General features: G+C 38.0%; 1 protein-coding gene across 1 annotated transcript in view; it reads left to right on the forward strand.

The window, feature by feature from the left end:
• Nucleotides 1-247: 247 nt before the first annotated feature.
• NTS (neurotensin) overlaps nt 248-15,524 on the forward strand; it is a 56,071-nt gene continuing 40,794 nt past the window's right edge. The window contains exon 1 of the mRNA XM_049884003.1: nt 248-342. The gene's annotated coding sequence lies outside the window, so the exon portion shown is untranslated. The remainder of the gene's footprint in view (nt 343-15,524) is intronic.

Here is a 15,524-nt window from a genome sequence, read left to right on the forward strand (position 1 = left end):
CTGTCCTATAGGATCGCGAGTCGGAATCGACTAGTCGGCATTGGGTTTTTTATTAGGATCTCGGGAATTTTAGAGGAAAAAGCAAACTGCTCCTGCCACCTCGCACCCTCAACCCGTAAAGCGAGATAGGATGCACCTACGGGATTTCATAGAATTCAAAGTGTGGGGTGGAGGTCTGGGGATGAGGGGCGTGGGTAGAGGGTTTCACTTCGTCCTAAAAAAGCTCCAAACCACGACCTGGGAGCCAAGACAGAGTTGGCGACTGGACGCCAGTGCGGCGCCCCAGCGCTCGGCTGAGGGACCCCAGGGCTCGGCGGCGCCGTGGGAAATCTAGGGCTCCAGGTAATTTCCCAAGATATTTTCCTGGGATTTCGCGTCCTCCAGCTTCTGCTTATTGGCATCAGACAGAGGGAGGGAGCAGGAGGAAACCAATGGGCTGTAGGTTCACTCTGAGTCAGGCCTCACGCCAATGGTTTTCTGGGCCTTAGCAAGGAACTTGAAGGGCTCACACTTTCTTTGGGAGCTCCCCACCCCGACTCCCCAAAATATAAATTTTATATTTATATATTTATATGAAACTATCAAAAATACTCTTTAGGTCTCTGTACTATATATGTAAATGTAAATATATTACATTATATATATATAAGATTTATATGGGTGTGTACATATAAAAACCCAAACCCATTGCCGTGTAATCGATTCCGACTCTTAGCGACCCTACAGGACAAAGTTAAAATTCCCCATAAGGTTTCCAAGGAGGAGCTGGTGAATTCTTACCGCCGACATTTTGCTTAGCAGCCGAGCTCTTAACCACTGTGCCACCAAGGCTCCCTGTGTATGTATTTGTGTACGCATATGTATAAAAACCAAAACCAAACCAAACCTGTTGCCTTCGAGTCATTGTGACTTATAGCGACCCTACATATATATATGTATACATATATACGTGTGCGTATGTATTTTTTGCTGTTGCCAGTATATATACGAAAAAAAAAAAAAAAAAGCCCATTGCTGTGCAGTCGATTCAGACTCATAGGGACCCTACAGGACAGAGTGCAACTAACTGCCCCGCAGGGTTTCCCAGCAGCAGCTAGTGGATTCCAACTGCAGACCTTTGAGTTAGCAGCCTGAGCGCTGCACCATCAGGGCTCCGTATACTTACATTTATGTGTATATGTGTGCATGTGTGTATGTTATTAGTTGCCCCTAGAGCTGGCTCTGATTCATGGCTACCTTATGTATTACCGGTAGGTATATACCTTATGTAACAGGTGCCATATCCATGATCTTTGATGTTTGAGCCCATCTTGTGTTTGTAGATCCCAAAAATAGTCATAGAGTATTGCAATACCAATGTTATAATTCAGTTATCTTTTTTCTATTCTCACAAGACAATTTTTTAAATTAATTTTTTAAAAGGATCTAATTTTTTATGGCAGTGGTACCAAGCCCTAGGGGTGTAACCTTAAGCTATAAACTGAAAGGTTGGCAGTTCGAACCCACCCAGTGGCTCTGAGGGAGAAACATCTGACAATCTGCTTTCATGAACACTGTAGCCAAGAAAATGCTATGGGGTGGTTCATGGGGTTGCTATGTTTTACAATCAACTTCATGGCATCAATGAAAACATGTTTATGGATAAATACAAGCTTTGCATGCAACATATTGTATAATCTTAAGTATACCTGAGTTTCTGTTCTAGATTTTATTTTACAAGAAGATCACACACAAAAAAAATGATTTAAGCTATTATGTAAGATTGCCCAGGTAATGCTAAAATGTTCAAAATATAATCCCCTAAAGCTATACAGTTTACTTATTAAGATAATGATTACAGTCAATTTGCAAAGGATTTTACATTTACAAATATCCTCATAATGTTCCCTATAGTTTTGGTTCCCCACTCTTATTGACATTGTTTATGTATACATGTGGTATTACATTTTTTTCAACAGAAGAGTTTTATTGGAAGAAGAGGAAACATTAGATCTTTATTAGTATAATCTTGTATTGAGTTTCATGTTAGCACAAATGAAAGTCTCATTTATGATGTTATTATTTTCATGTAAAATAGCCTAATAATATTATTTATGACAAATGCTTTGATGAATCAGAATTAAACACAAAGAGTTAATATCACTCAGTTATTAAAAGCTTTCAGGAACTAAAAACGCAGTCGCTAATACCCAAAAAGAAAAATTAGCAAAAGACAGTTTTAAAAGAAAATAACAAATCGTGTTCAAATGTTCAACTACACTGGGAACCAAATGCTGTATGTAGGTAAATGGAAACAAGATTTTATTTTGCATCTTTAAATTGACAGATTCTTGTCAAAGGTGATGCTCAACTCTGTCAGTATGATGGTCACTTATACTCTACAGCAGTACTATAAATTGGCATGTCCTTTTTAGAAATGAATTTGACTATGTACATCAATAACCTTCAAAATATTCAAACTTTTTTATCTGACTTTTCCATCTAACAATTTTTCCCAACGAAATAGAGTTTCATAAAAAAGGCTTATGTTCATTAACTTTCATTTTGTGGACAAAATGAAATAATGAACGAAAAGTGCTGACAGCACGAGCCCAAGCATTAACTATTTTTATTCCAGGATAGAGGGTGTTAAGAAAAATTATCCCAAATTTGAAAATAAGGCAAATGAATGATGACTTGTTCTTTGAATGATACAATGGAGCATTGTCTAGTAGTCACTTCTAAAGATTATTCTATTATCTGGAAGAATGTGCTTGTGTGTATGCGTGTGCTTTAAGTGAGCATTTACAGTTCAAATTAGTTTCTCATACAAAAATTTATACACACATTGTTATGTAACCCTAGTTGCTCTCCCTATAATGTGACAACACACTCCTCCTTTCCACCCCAGATTTCCCTGTCCATTCAGCCAGCTCTTGTCCCTTTTTGCCTTCTCATCTCCTCTCTGGACAGAAACTGGCTATTTAGTTTCATGTATCTTCTTGAGCTAAGAAGCACTCTCCTCTCGAGTATCATTTTATGTCTTACAGTCCAGCCTAATCTTTGTCTGAACAGTTGGCTTCAGGAATGGTTTCAGTTCTGAGTCTGGGGACCATGTCTTCCTGGATTCCTCCAGTTTTGAGTCAAACCATTAAGCCTAGTCTTTTTACTAGAATTTGAGTTCTTCACCTCACTTTTCTCCTGCTCCACTGACTCTCTGTGGTGTTTACTATCAGGATGATCATTGGTGGAAGTCAGGCACCATCTAGTTCTTCTGGTCTTAGGCTCTGGTTTATGTGGCCCTTTCTGTCTCTTGGGCTAATACTTTTCTTGACTCCTTGGTGTTCTTCATTCTCCTTTGCTTCAGGTGGGTTGGGACCAATTGCTGCATCTTAGATGGCCACTTGCTAGCTTTTAAGACCCCAGATTCAACTCACCAAAGTGGAATGCAGAACGTTTTCTTAATACACTTTGTCATGCCAGTTGACCTAGAAGTCTCCTGAAACCACGGTGCCCAGCCCCCTGCCCCTTCTACTCTATCCATTGAAGTGTTTGCTTGTATTCAGGAAACTTCTTAGCTTGTTTTAGTCCAGTTGTGGTGACTTCCTGTATATTACATGTTGTCCTTCCCTTCACCTAAGGTAATTCTTGTTTACTATCTCTTAGTGAATACTCCTCTCCCTCGAGTACCACCCTAGTAACAATCAAAGGGTGTTTTCTTCTGTGTTTAAACCTTTTCTTCAGTTCTTTTAATAGTGGTCTCATACAATATTAGTTCTTTTACAATTAACTAATTTCACTGAGCATAATGCCTTCCAGATTCACCCATGGTATAAGATGTTTCGAGGATTGATCACTGTTCTTTATCGTTGCTTAGTATTCCATTGTGTGACTATACCATGATTTGCTTATTTACTCGTCCCTTGGTGGGCACCTAGGCTGTTTCCATCTTTTTGCTATTGTCAGCAGTGCTGCAGTGAACATGGGTGTGCATGTATTTATTCAGATGACAACTCTTATTTCTCTAGGATATATTCCAAGGAATGGGATTGTTGGATCATATGGTACTTCTATTTCTGGGTTTTTAAGGGAACACCAAATCGATTTCCAAAGTGGTTGTACCATTTTACATCCCCACCAGCAGCGTATAAGTGTTCCAGTCTCTCCACAACCTCTCCAACATTTATTATTTTGTGTTTTTGGATTAATGCCAGCCTTGATGGGGTGAAATGGTATCTCATTGTAATTTTGATTTGCATTTCTCTAATGGTTAATGATTGTGAGCATTTCCTCATGTATCTGTTAGCAGCCTGAATGTCTCCTTTGGTGAAGTATCTGTTCATATCTTTTGCCCATTTTTTAATGGACTTATTTGTCTTTTTGTTATTGAGGTTTTGCAGTATCTTCTAGATCTTAGAGACTAAGTGCTGATCAGATTTGTTGTAACCAAAATTTTTTTCCCAGTGTGCAGGTTGTGTTTTTACTTTTTTGGTGAAGTCTTTTGATGAGCATAAGTGTTTGATTTTTAGGAGCTCCCAGTTGTCTAGTTTCTCTTCTGGTGTTTGTGCATTGTTAGTAATGTTTTGTGTTCTGTTTATGCCATGTATTAGAGCTCCTAGCATTGTCCCTATTTTGTCTTCCAGGATCTTTATCATTTTAAATTTTATATTTAGGACTTTCATCCATTTTGAGTTAGTTTTTTGTGCATAGTGTGAGGTATGGGTCTTGTTTCATTTTTTTTTTTTTTTTACAGGTGCATATCGAGTTATGCCAGCATCATTTGTTAAAGAGACTGTCTTTCCCCTGTTAGCAGACTTTGGGCCTTTTTCAACTATCAGTTGCTCATAGGTGGATGAGTTTACATCTGGATTTTCAATTCTGCTCCATTGGTCTATGTATCTATTGTTGTATAAGCACCAGGCAGTTTTGGCTACCATGGCAGTACAATAGGCTCTAAAACCATGTCGTGTGAGGCCCTCCACTTTGTTCTTCTTCTTCAGTAATGCTTTATTTATCTGGGACCTCTTCCCTTTCCATATGAAGTTGGTGATTTGTTTCTCCATCTCATTAAAAAATGCCATTGGAATTTGGATTTGGAATGCATTATTTCTATAGATCGCTTTGGGTAGAATAGATGTTTTCGTAATGTTGAGTCTTCCTATCCATGAGCAAGGTATGTTTTTCCACTTATGTAGGTCTCTTTTGGTTTCTTGCAGTAGTGTCTTGTAATTTTCTTTGTATAGGTCTTTTACATCTCTGGTTAGATTTATTCCGAAGTATTTCATCTTCTTGGGGGCTACTGTAAATGGTATTGATTTGGTGATTTCCTCTTTGATGTTCCCTTAGTTGGTGTAGAGGTATCCAACTGATTTTGTACGTTTAGTTTGTATCCTGATACTCTGCTAAACACTTCTATTAGTTCCAGTAGTTTTCTTGTGGATTTTGGGGGGTTTTCTGTGGAAAATCTGCAGATAGAGACACTTTTACTTCTTTACCAATTTGGATATCCTTTATTTATTTTTCTAGACTCATTGCTCTGGCTAGGACACCCAGCACAATGTTGCATTAGAGTGGTTATAAAGGGCATTCTTGTCTGGTTCCCATTCTCAAGGGGAATGCTTTCAGACTCTCTCCATTTAGGATGACGTTGGCTATTGGCTTTATATAAATGTCCTTTATTATGCTGAGGAATTTTTCTTCTATTCCTATTTTGCTGAGAGTTTTTATCATGAATGGCTGTTGGATTTTGTCAAATGCCTTTTTCTGCCTCAATCAAGAAGGTCATGTGGTTCTTGTCTTTGTTTTATTTATTGATGGATTACATCGATTGCTTTTCTAATGTTAAACCATCCCTGCATACCTGGTGTGAACCCTACTTGGTCATGGTGAATTTTTTTTTTTTTGATATGTTGTCAAATTCTATTGGCTAGGATTTTTTGAGGATTTTTGCGTCTATGTTCATGAAGGAAATTGGTTTGTAATTTTCTTTTTTAGGTGGTGTCTTTACCTAGTTTTGGTATCAGGGTTATGCTGGCTTCATAGAATGAGTTTGGGATTATTCCATCCTTTTCTATGCTCTGAAATGCCTCTAGTAGTAGTGGTATTAACTCTGAAAGTTTTGTAGAAACCATCAAGGGCCCTGGCTTTTTTGTGTTAGGAATTTTTAATTACCTTTCCAATCTCTTCTTTTGTTATAGGTTTATTTAGTTGTTCTACCTCTATTTGTGTTAGTTTAGGTAGGTAGTGTGTTTTTAGAAATTTGTTCATTTTCTCTAGGTTTTCAAATTTGTTAGAGTACAGTTTTCACAGTATTCTGTTATGATTCTTTTTAATTTCAGTTGGTTCTGTTGTGATATTGCTCATCTCGTTTCTTATTCGGGCTATTTGCTTCCTCTTCTGTTTTTCTTTTGTCAGTTTGGCCAGTGGTTTATTGATTTTGTTGATCTTTTCAAAGAACCAGCTTTTGGTCTTGTTAACTGTTTAAATTTTTTTTCTATCTTCTATTTCATTTAATTCTACTCAAATTTTTATTATTTGCTTTCTTCTGGTGCCTGAGGGCTTCTTTTGCTTCTCTCTTTCTATGTTTCAGTTCTAGGGTTAATATTTTGATTTGAGCCCTTTCTTCTTTTTGGACGTGTGCATTTGTTGCTATAAATTGACCTCTGAGCACTGCTTTTGCTGTGTCACAAGGTTCTGGTAGGATGTGTTTTCATTCTCATTTGATTGTAGGAATTCCTTTATTCCGTCCTTAATTTCTTCTATAACTCAGTAGTTCCGGAGCAAGGTATTTTTCAGTTTCCATGTGTTTGATTTTTTTTTTTCTTTGCCTTTTCTGTTATTGATTTCTACTTTTATGGCTTTATGGTCAGAAAAGATGCTTTGTAATATTTTGAAGATTTGGATTCTGTTAAGGCTTGCTTTATGGCCTAAGATGTGGTCTATTCTGGAGAATCTTCCATGTGCATTGGAAAAGAAAGTATACTTGGCTGCTGTTGGGTGAAGTGTTCTGTATATGTCTATGAGATCAAGTTGGTTAATTGTGGCATTCAGATCTTCAGTGTCTTTACTGAGCTTCTTTCTGGATATTCTGTCCTCTACTAAAAGTGATATGTTAAAGTCTCCTACTATTATTGTGGAGCTGTCTATGTTTCTTTTCAATGTTGGTAGAGTTTGTTTTAAGTATTTTGGAGCCCTGTCATTGGGTGCATAAACATTTATTATGGTTATGTCCTCCTGGTGTATTGACCTTTTAATCATCATATAGTGTACTGGAAGAGCACACTTTGTTTGACCTACTATTTGCTATTGACTAGATTTTTTTTTTTTTAGACCTAGACTCCATGAAATTAGATGTTAAATTGTAAAGTAAGGACAAGTTGCAAATGACTTTGTTCAGGAATGATATAAATGATTTCTTTTTGGTAGAAAAGACAACCCCTAAAAAGTTATGGTTTTATTGTCCTGTAGGACATCAACTAACTTTATATTTAATAATTTTATTTCATAATTTTGTCTTTAATTCACTGTATATAGCAGTTATTCCTATCCTCTTTGGACTAGATTTACCATCTGCTGGATCCCTCGTTAATGAGTTAAATGAATCTTTGACATGTGCTCACTATTGATTTATGTGAGACTCATGCTTTTTGGTTTTCTGAAAATTATACTTTGACAACCTCTGAGAATACATAAGCCCTTTCCTGAATCTACAGGAAATTTCATGGAGAAAGATGATCTATGCTGTTCTAACATTTTTAAAAGACAAGATGTATAAATGAGTTTTGTTAGTAGAAAATAATTAGAATGGCTTTTTGCTCATCTTCGATATGAAGCACAGCCAAAATACATAGAAGAGATGTATTCTCTTATGTTTTTAGATTAACTTATGACATGGTTATCATGTATCAAAAATCAACATAGAAGATGTCACATTATACCTGATAATGAAAGAATGATCCTCAATCAGATGATTAATCTGTGATTGAGTTGATATAAAAAGGTCAGTTTTGAAACACATATTGTTAGAAAATTTTGTTTTTGAAGGCATTAAAAAAAAAAAGAAGTGTATACATTCTCAGCCTAGTTGATCTGTAAATCATCTATCCATCCTCTCTTCATGTTAAACCAAAACCAAACCATTGAGGTTTCAGCTCATGATGACCCTATGTGTTTCAGAATAGACCTGTACCTCACAGAATTTTTTAATGCCTCTGATCCTTTTCAAGTAAATATCCAGGTCTTACCTTCTAAACACCTTTGGATGGATTCGAACCTCCAACCTTTTGGTTAGTAGCCAAGTACTTAATTGTTTGCCCTGCCAGGGGCACTTCTCTTCATATTAACCAAAACCTGAGGCTGTCAAGTCAATTCCTATTCATGGGAGACCTTATGTGTTACAGAGTAGAGCTGCTCCATAGGGTTTTCTCGGCTGTGGTGCAGTGCTCAAATTGCTTGGCTGTTAACCAAAATTTCGACTATTCAAAGCTACCAGCATTTTCAAGGGAGAAAGACGTGGCAGTTGGCTTCCATAAAAATTTACAGCTTTGGAAACCCTATGGGGCAGTTCTACTCTGTCCTATAAGGTCTCTCTTATTGGCAACAGTGTTTTTTTGGGGGGGGGGGGGAGGGTGGGGGGTTGTTGTTAATCTTTATGGAAGCATTTCTCCAGGCCATTTCATTCAAGAAGCAGCTGGGTAGGTTGGAATCACCAGTCTTTAGGCTAATAGCAATCAAGTGCAAACCATTGGTGTTACCCAGGAACTTCTACCTTCTCTTCATGTTGTTGTTAACTGCCGACAAGTTGGCCCTGACTCATTACGACTCTTAGTGTTTCAGAGTAAAACTGCTCCACAGGATTCTCTTGGCTGTAATTTTTACAGAAGCAGATTGCCAGGCCTTTTCTTTCTTGGAGTGGCTGGGTGGATTTGAATAGCAGCCTGTTGAAAATTGCTTGTACCAGCCAGACTCCTTTCTCTTCATATTAGGGAAGTTTTAACTCCCTTTCTGACAATTCAATGTCAAAATTATTTGAGATGACCTCATGCATATACAGAATAGAGAGCAAGATCTTGCCATAACCTCTTAATCCTTTACATCAATGTCTCAATCGTCTTCCTCCTCCAATGCATTACAAAACTTGTTGTTTTTAGTTGCTGTCCTACACGTAGTGTAGAACAGAATGAAACACCACCTGGTCTTGTGCCATCCTCACAATCATTGTTATGCTTGAGCCCATTGTTGCAACCACTGTGTCAGACCGTCTCATTAAAGGTCTTCCTCTTTTTTGCTGACCCTCTACTTTACCAAGCATGATGTCCTTCTCCAGGGACTCATCCCCTCTGATAACATCTCCAAAGTATGTGAGACAAAGTCTTGCCATCTTTGCTTCTAAGAAGCATTCTGGCTGTACTGCTTCCAAGACAGATTTGCTCATTCTTCTGGCAGTCCATTGTGTATTCAATACTCTTTCCCAACACCTTAATTCAAAGGCATCAATTCTTCTTCAATTTTCCTTATTCATTGTCCAGTTTTGTATGCATATGAGGTGATTGAAAATACCATGGCTTGGGTCAGATGTACTTTAGTCCTCAAGGTGACATCTTTGCTTTTTAACACTTTAAAGGGGTCTTTTGCAGGAAATTTGCCCAATGCACTACGTCATTTGGTTTCTAGAACTGCTACTAGCATAGACGTTGATTATGCATCCAAGTAAAATGAAATCCTTGACAACTTCAATGTTTCCTCCGTTTGTCATGATGTTGCTTATTTTTTCAGTTGTTAGGATTTTCTTTCTTTATGTTGAGGTGAAATCCATATTGAAACCTGCAGTCTTTGGTATTCATCAGCAAGTGCTTCAAGTCCTCTTCACTTTCAGTGAAGATTGTAAAACTAATCTTTCTAAAATACCACTCTCCTCCTCAGCTTGAATACTTCCTAATCTCTTGCAGCTCTAAGCATAAACTCGTGTAGTTTGACATTCAAGGCTCTTTGTTATATAAGCTTTTCTGACTTCTAGCTTTAGTAGGTACTACTAACCTAAAGGATACTGCAAGGTTTAAAGTCAGGAAATGTGTGTGTCAGGGTTGTATCCTTGCACCATACTTATTCAATCTGTATGCTGAGCAAATAATCTCAGAAGCTGGACTATATGAAGAAGAACGGGGCATCAGATTGGAGGAAGACTCATTAACAACCTGCGTTAGACAGATGACACAACCTGGCTTACTTAAAGTGAAGAGGACTTGAAGCACTTACTAATGCAGATCAAAGACCACAGCCTTCAGTATTACACCTCAACATAAAGAAAACAAAAATCCTCACAACTGGACCAATGAGCAACATCATCATAAATGGAGAAAAGATTGAAGTTGTCAAGGATTTCATTTTACTTGGATCCACAATCAACAGCCATGGAAGCAGCAGTCAAGAAATCAAAAGATGCATTCCACTGGGCAAATCTGCTGCAAAGGACCTCTTTAAAGTGTTGAAAAGCAAAGATGCCACCTTGAAGACTAAGGTGCACCTGACCCAAACCGTGATATTTTCAATTGCATGGTATGCATGTGAAAGCTGGACAATGAATAAGGAAGACCGAAGAAAGATTGACACCTTTGAATTGTGGTCTTTGCGAAGAATATTGAATATACAATGAACTGGCAAAAGAACAAACAAATCTATCCCGGCAGAAGTACAACCAGAATGCTTCTTAGAAGCAAGGATGGTGAGACTGGATCTTAAATACTTTGGACATATTATCAGGAGGGATCAGCCCCTGGAGAAGGATATCATGCTTGGTAAAGTACAAGGTCAGCAGAAAAGAGGAAGATCCTCAAAGAGATGGATTGACACAGTGGCTGCAATAATGGGCTCAAGCATAACAACAATTGTGAGCATGGCAGAGGACCAGGCAGTGTTTTTTTTCTGTGGTACATAGGGTCTCTATGAGTTGGAAGTGGCTCAAAGGTGCCTAACAATAACAACAACTTCCTAAAAGTGTGGGTATATACCATAGGGCGTAGCAGCATGGCTTTTGAAATTATATAAGCAAAGGTCCACATCACAGCTTTGCCACTTCCTAGTAGACAGAATCTGGGTTAATTACTTAACCTCTCTGAGCTTCAGTTTTCTGATCCATAAAATGGAGGGAGTAATAATGATACATCCTCATTTTCTCGTTAAATATAAGTTTAAGAGGAAATTATCTTTAACAAAATATTGTTGCATGCAGATACCTTGTATTCTTATGGCTAGAGTTTTACTTTTTCACATTATAATGATTAAATTGGCTTACTGGAGTAATTATCATACACATCTCTGCCAGTAAAAGCCAGTTTTCCCCAGGGCCTACATGAAAAGAACAGCAGAGCTGAGGTTCCAAATCCTGGATTATGTATAGGTACTTGATTATGAGCCAATTTGTCATCGCCTACATGAAAATCTGTGAGGAAATAACATGTTAAATAGCTTATTATACTCTATGTTTATCTGATTAACTCAAACCAACCATTCTCAACCAAGGGAGAAAAAGCCCCAAAATAATATGACATAGAACATATTTTGTTTGAACAACAGCAAGAAACTCAGATATACTTAGAGCTGGGCAGAAGGTGGGACCTGAACATGAGTGAGAATCTTTGGACAAACAAGACACACCAAAACAAGACATAATAGAAGGTGTTGTTGTTGTTGTTAGGTGCCGTCGAGTCAGTTCCGACTCATAGCGACCCTATACACAACAGAACGAAACACTGCCCGGTCCTGTGCCATCCTTACAATCGTTGTTATGCTTGAGCTCATTGTTGCAGTCACTGTGTCAATCCACCTTGTTGAGGGTCTTCCCCTTTTCCACTGACCCTGTACTCTGCCAAGCATGATGTCCTTCTCCAGGGACTGATCCCTCCTGACAACATGTCCAAAGTATATGAGATGCAGTCTCACCACCCTTGCCTCTAAGGAGCATTCTGGCTGCACTTATTCCAAGACAGATTTGTTCATTCTTTTAGCAGTCCGTGGTATATTCAATATTCTTCACCATCACCACAATTTAAAGGTGTCAACTCTTCTTTGGTCTTCCTTATTCATTGTCCAGCTTTCACATGCATATGAGGCGATTGGAAATATGATGGCTTGGGTCAGGTGCACCTTAGTCTTCAGGGTGACATCTTTGCTCTTCAACACTTGGAAGAGGTCTTTTGCAGCACATTTGCCCAATGCAATGCATCTTTTGATTTCTTGACTGCTGCTTCCATGGCTGTTGATTGGGGATCCAAGTAAAATGAAATCCTTGACAACTTCAATCTTTTCTCCATTTATCGTGATGTTGCTCATTGGTCCAGTTGTGAGGATTTTTGTTTTCTTTATGTTGAGGTGTAATCCGTACTGAAGGCTGTGGTCTTTGATCTTCATCAGTAAGTGCTTCAAGTCCTCTTCACTTTCAGCAAGCCAGGTTGTTTCATCTGCATAACGCAGGTTGTTAGTGAGTCTTCCTCCAATCCTGATGCCCCGTTCTTCTTCATATAGTCCAGGTCCTCATATTGAAAACTCCAAAAAACTAGTGGAGAAGTGGTTAAACTGAATTCCAGAGCTTTTTTTTTTTTTCCTCCAATGAATATCTACCTTCTGTATTTCTTTCCTGTCTTAAGTTTGCTCATGGTAATAGAAGACCATGTCTAAAAATCTGAATGAATGTGGCTTTTCTCACAAAACATTTTAAATAATGGAAGTTGGTAGTGTCATGGGTTGTGAAATAACCTCACTAATAGGTTTTAAGCATAGAAGAAATAATTATTTATCTGGAGTGGTTTAGTTAAAGCCCAGCAGGCAGAGATTCCATTTTAGCTCTAGGATTCTGTGATGTTCTTTTGATTCTCCAAAAGGTTTAGAATGTTACTCTTAAGTTTTTGTAGGCCTGACAGAATCAGGTGTCTGATTAGCTATTGTATTTCAGCAGGTGGTTCCAGGCTTTTAATGAATTAAAAGTCAGTATTTGAATAGCTGGTTGGTTGGGTGTTGCCAGATATCTGTATCCCAAATAATAGGCTGAATTTCTTCACTTAGTAGCCATGGCTTTTATTAAGTCTAATGAGATAAAGCGACAGATCCATGGAAGGGTGGCTACTACTAGCACTTGCTTTAACTTCAGAGAAAGTATTGTGAAACACAGATACGTCAATAAAATTAAATGTGTGCATCTGAGTCTATAAACACCCCAGATGTGCATCGACCTGCTAGAGCAAATCACAGAATCATAATATTTTGTTGTAGTGCTTTACACTTCACAAAGTATTTTTGTTTCTGATATCTCATTTAATTCCAATATGGTCGTCAGTAAAGAAAACGTTATCTTAATTTTATGAATAGGAAAACCGAGATTTAGAGCCATGCAATGATTTAATTATTACTCAAAACAGAAGCGGAGCCAAAACTAGAATTAGAGACAATTTTAGGTCGGTAAGAAACTTAGATAACCTCTATTCCAAATTTCTTGTTATATTACTGAAGAACACAAGACTCAGAGAAAAATACATTTGCTCATTGACATATGTTAGCATAGAGTGGAACAAAAATTAGGCCTTGTTGACTATGAATATAACTCATTTATAGCTTATTTTCAATTAATGTATAAAATAGAAAAAATTACAAACTAGGGACTAAAAACAATTGTAGGATTCATCTACGCAAGGCCTCATTTTACTGCTAAGAAGTCTGAGTCCAGGAGAGAGTAAATGACTTGCTAAACTTCACAAGGTTTGAAACACAATTTTCTTGATTCAGTATTCTTTTGGTAATTATATGACTCTTGCATGTTCAATTTGGAATCTATTTGAAAGCACTCAAATGGCTGAGATCAAATTGTGCAGGCTGAAATGACTTACATTTCATAGTTTATAAAGAAAGGAAATAATTTTAATCCAGTGACAAGAATTTTCATAAACGCTTGAAGCACTAGTGATTAGACTAAAGACTAATAATTTTAAAATTCAGAACAATCCTTTAACAAATAAGGGATGGGCATTGAGAGAAATGCTGATACTATTTGCCTCCAGTCAGGATAAAAGACACTAAATAGTTTAAGCCGGGAGGCGTATTAGAAAGAATGGAGAATGGAGAAGCAAAGCAGAAGACCAGGAAGCTACTACCGTACTTGTGTTGGAACCCAGGAGCCAGCAGTGGCTCATGAGATGATGAAGAAACTTTTCTGCCCAACTTTTATGAGAACTGCATTGCTGTCCTCAGGCAAATGCTGTAAGGCCTGCACTCAAATGGTATTGGGGCCAATATTTGCAATCTCATGCCTCCTCCCACTTTACACACTTCTGTCGCTTCTCTCAATGGCAGAAATTGAGAGAAAGTTAGCTGGTAAAGCATCTCGGAAATGTAGTTTGCAGACTTCTAATCTTGTTGATTCAGGAGGGAACATAAAATAATGCTAAGTTGAGAACCATCATACCAAACACTGTTTAGTATTAGGTAAATAGTTTGTCAATATATAGCTACATGGAAGGTATAGAGAGCATATAAGCCTTCTATATACCAAAAAAAAAAAAAAAAAACACTCTAAAAACCCATTGCAGTCAGGTCGATTCTGACCCTATAGGACAGAGTAGAACTGCCCCACGGAGTTTCCAAGGAGCACCTGGTGGAATTGAACTGCTGACCTTTTGGTTAACAGCTGTAGTACTTAACCACTATATCATCAGGGTTAAGATCACTAAAAAGAAGCACCTGCACTTGAAATGATTTTCCACAGGGAAGGATATCACAGGGCTCTTTAAAAAGAAAAAAAGTTAACTACTTTTGCTATCCCTTTGTGTTCTGGGGAAGAAATTGGTGAGTTTGTACCTGGATCTGGTTGCTTTCTGCAAAGTTCAGGGGTCTGAGCCCACATCTCTCTGTGAGATTTGATATTATGGAATTTGTTGATGACTAAAAGTACCTGCTGGACTGAAAGAATACCAGAACTGCTAAGTGTGATTCAAATCTAACTGAAAAGAAGTTTGCAGGCTACATCCTTCTCACTAGGGTTTAAAGGAATGATCTGTAGGCTTGTGAGAAAGACTCATTCCGGCAACCTTTCGAGATACAGCCACCATGAATTTGGTAGTTCTAGCGATGTTTGCAAGTGTGAGTGTACGTTAGGAAGACATGTGCGTGACCCTGTGACCTCACAATCGCCTCCTCTGTGCTTAAAGGGATGCAGGGATCTGAGCAGTAGCCATAAACCTAAGGAGCCCTGGTGGCACAAAGGTTGAAGTACTTGGCTGCTAACTGAAACGTTGGCAGCCTGAACCCACCAGCATCTCCACAGAAGAAAAGGCCTGGCAATCTTCTCCCATAAAGGTTACAACCCAGGAAACCCTATAGGGCAGTTCTACTCCATCATATAGAGTTGTTATGAGTCGGAATTGACTAGATGGCAATAGGCTTGGTTTTTTTGGTTTTGTATGGGTGCCCTAATTGAGTGCCTTAAATCTTCTAGATTTTAATATGTAGTAGAGCCCTAAAAACTTCAATTAAAAAAAAAAAAGGTCACGAATATCAACAGG

Source organism: Elephas maximus, chromosome 4 (assembly GCF_024166365.1).
Source record: "Elephas maximus indicus isolate mEleMax1 chromosome 4, mEleMax1 primary haplotype, whole genome shotgun sequence".
NCBI lineage: Eukaryota > Metazoa > Chordata > Mammalia > Proboscidea > Elephantidae > Elephas > Elephas maximus.